A 4261-nucleotide genomic window follows, 5' to 3' on the forward strand; every position below is an offset into this window, starting at 1 on the left:
TTCACACACCTTGTTATAAACCTACTAAATGCAATGAATCAAGTATTTAATTTTCTATTAAAACTTGCCAAGTAACATCATTAAAAAGTAACTATTTTTAACTCAGGTATGTGTATGGAACTTGGTACTTATTCAGATCTCATTTCTTTTATAGGCGAAGCGTTCCCATATTATCGAACTTGGCAGTCTTTCACATTTATGTTTTGGGTGGGATTTCATTTATTTTTGTAAGGTTGTTTATTTTATTTTTTGACGTGACAACGTCTTATAAATCGATGGAGCCGGCTGCACGCACGAACAAACATGACTCATGCGGCGTTACCTCGCTCTGAGGCGTTCCGTTTAAGGCTTGAAGTGCAAGCGAGAGCACGCAGCGAGCGACAAAGAGGCACAATCAGCAGCTACTCACGTTGTCACGTTCAACTATCGTCAGTAAAACGACTTTACAGACAATGGTTTTTTTCATATGACTAAGTTAGTTAAGGAAATGACTCATTTATTCTATCTTTCAGATTTTTTAATATGCACGCTTCTTACAAAGAAATGAACTAGATTTACCAACTGACTGACATGACATGTTATCATATATTATGTTTGTAGATCAAAGTTACACATTCGTTATTTTCGAAAGTGACTCACACTTGGCCGTTTTCAGATTTTTACTTTACTTTGACTAAATACAAACCTTTGTAACGAATTTCAGATCGGTACGACCATTCGAAGATATATTATATAAATATAGATAAATTTAGTTCGTTTTAGTTCCTTAGGGGTATAAAACACCTTCATTATTTTAAAACCGACTCACACTTGACCATTTTCAGATTTTTCCCTTTACCTTGACATAAAGACCTACCTCCATGCCAAATTTCAAGTCAATACGACCATTGGAAGTGGTCTAGGTTTTTGATGAGTGAGTCAGTCAGTCAGTCAGTCAGTCAGTCAGTCAGTGAGTGTATAGTAAAAATAGCGATTTTCTGACGTCAATATCTCAAGACCTACAATAGGTATATTAATGAAATTTTGTATTTTAGATAAGTGAGGGGGTCTCAACAGATACTAGAAATTTGATATGCGTGAACAAAATAGATTTTGAGTTATAGGGGGGTCGAATTTGGCCCGAAATGGTTCGTGTAATATAACCCACGGCCGGTGTGTCGCTTTTTTTGCTCGAACTTGGCGGACACACTGCCGTGTGTCTAGATTTGATACGTCAAAAGCCTCCTTTTTTGACAAATTGAATAGCCAGCAGATAGAACTGATTTCTTACCAATTTTTTTTAGAAAATATAAGTACCTTACGATTAAAAACGAGTCACCTAAAATGTAACACTGTAATATATGTAGTATTTTGTCATCCTTTTTATAACTTTCATAAATAAGCTTATGTTTTATAAAACCCTTCTTTCTCCTGCCCTGTTCCCAAATATTACTTGGGGTCGGCGCAATATGTCATTTTCTTCCATTTTCCCCTGTCACTCGTCATACTGACACTCACTCCCTTCCTATTCATATCATCTTTCAGGCAATCCATCCATCTTTTCTTAGGTCTTCCTCTTCCTCTCCATCCATCTACATTCATACTTAGCACACACTTTGTTGCATGCGTATCATCCCTCCTCATTACATGTCCATACCACGACAATCTTCTACTTCTCATCTTTTCTGTAACTGGCGCTACTTTCAGACTTCCTCTAATGTAATCATTCCTCACTTTATCCATTCTTGTAACGCCACACATCCATCTCAGCATTCTCATTTCTGTTACATGCACTCTCTTCTCGTCCCTCTTTTTCAATGCCCAACACTCCGATCCATACAGGACGACAGGTCTAATGATGTTTTATAAAACCCAAATATCAATTATTAGGTACCTAATGACTAATGAGTTCTATCACAAACTAAAAAAAATACCTACAGATAAACCATTATAACTATATAGTTCGGCCATTCAGAGAATGCGTTCCTGACACGTCGCGATTGAACTGACGACGTAACTACATTCATTGATTATTGATATAATAATGTTGTTTTAATGCTCCTCAATTGTTAAAACGGTAAACAACCAGCAAAAATATTTTTATCGTAACTGCAACGCCATTGCAAAGTTACGTCGTCAGTTCAATCGCGACGTGTCAGGAACGCATTCTCTGAATGGCCGAACTAGCAACATGCTCACGAAAGAAGTTTCTAATCTTTGCAATCTGCGTACAATCATCAGATAAGACAAAGTTATGTAACTAATTTAGTCCTATTTAATTTTATCCGATATTATGCAGATAATTTAGTTAAGGATTATCATAATAACATAATCAATAATAAAATAATTTTCATATTGAATAAAAAAGTAAAACGATCCTCTTTTCTAAGCATCGTCAATATAGTCACAGGACACTGGCCGTTTTACCGTGAAAAACTTGTGGATGCCATATTGCTTTTCTTTTTTTCTCATTTCTTTTTTCGTAACGAATGGCTTTGGTTTAAGTTTTTGAAGAGAAAAGGACAGTATTTTTTTATGTTTAGAATAGAACCTTCTCATGATATCTTTTTCTATTATGTTCTTAATTTTTTGTTTTTATCTGTGCAGGTTTTTGACATTGATTTAAATATGATGTAAATAAATAAAAATTGTTTTTTTTTTTATCCAGTATTTAACGGGCAATAATTAGTACGTATATAAAATGTTGGTGCTTATTTATTACATGACATACATATACAACATGTAACTTAATTAACGCACATCCTGAAATTAGTTTGTTCAGAATCGTTTACTGAATCGATTTATATCATTTTTAATATAGGTAATTTTTTATCCCAAAAATAATTAAAACTACGGAAATTATTGTCATATTAACCCTGTACAGTCAAAACAAATTCAAATAGACCGTAACTCAAAGTAATAAGACTTCGTGTATTGTCGGCTTTTTCCGTAGTTTCGTTATGTTGTGTCGAGTCGAGCGGCGCGCGGCGCGATATTTGCGTGCGTAGTAGTATGACCAAAAAGTTCTCCAAGAATTGGTATAACTAATTTAGTAAATAACAATGCATATACATGTTAAATTAAAAATTCAGTGTATGTATTATGATTATAACATTATATTCTAATTGGGGTGTTTGAGGGTGTGCGTTAATTACGTTACATGTTGTATATTGACTATTCATGGTTTAAAGTTAACAATTTATACCTACTTAGTTTGTTTTTGCACCAACAGTACCTATTTAGGGAATCATTATATCAATTCATATTTGATGGTAAGTCCTAATTAGGTACATTTATTATGTACAAGACTAGAGTTATTACAAAGAAAGCATGCTTAAGACATTCGTAGTACTAGGCGCAACAGTACCTATTAGTAAATTACATATAGGTAACTAAATGTAGAATTTAATCTAAGTAAGAAGATAGAAGAAATTTCCAAAACGTGAATAATGTTGTTTATTTATTTACCGTTGTAGGACTAGTAAACGTGATTGTAATAAATTCTTTTTTGGAAAAGATTTGCTTAATTTTATGTTTCCAACGAATAAAATGTGCTTATATTAATATGGCAGTTAGTGAAGAGAAAACATTTCACTTAATTGTGTTAAAATAATAGAAAAGATAAACTGAAAGACTTTAAAGTTTTGTTCTCCATGGGTATACCTACCTAATATTATTATTGAAGTAACCAAACTGTACCTAAACACTTAGGGCCTTACTACAAAAACTTTAAACCCTGTTTTATACTTGTCTAATAAAATTTTGGCTGCAAAATGAACCATATGTCAACGTCATAATTTGACATTTTTTAGACAAGGCATAAACTGACGTTTAAAAGTTTTTGTGGTAAGACGGTTAGACAAATCTGGATGATTTAAAAAAAACAAAACAAAGTTTAAAGAAGTACCTATTTTCTTCCGTTTATTTACATTTCAAAATAAGTTCATCGAACTCAAAAAATGCGACAGATTACACTTGCCGGCCAAAACATTGACCCACTAACAGAAAACGTGACCACCTCGTGTTAGAGGAAGAACGAAAATCATTAGCCACACTTATCTATATCTATACTAATATTATAAAGAGGAAAAAAATGTATTTTTGTTTGTTTACTACTGGAACGATTTTAAAAATTCTTTCACTGTTGGCAAGCTACACTCTTTCCCAGTAACATAGGTTATATTTTACCCCGGTAAGGGCGGTAGTTACCACGGGACGCGGGTGAAACTGCGGAGAAGCGGCTAGTAATCTACATTATTTTTACGATATTCAAACGCGGTCG

Source organism: Helicoverpa zea, chromosome 24 (genome assembly GCF_022581195.2).
Source record: "Helicoverpa zea isolate HzStark_Cry1AcR chromosome 24, ilHelZeax1.1, whole genome shotgun sequence".
NCBI lineage: Eukaryota > Metazoa > Arthropoda > Insecta > Lepidoptera > Noctuidae > Helicoverpa > Helicoverpa zea.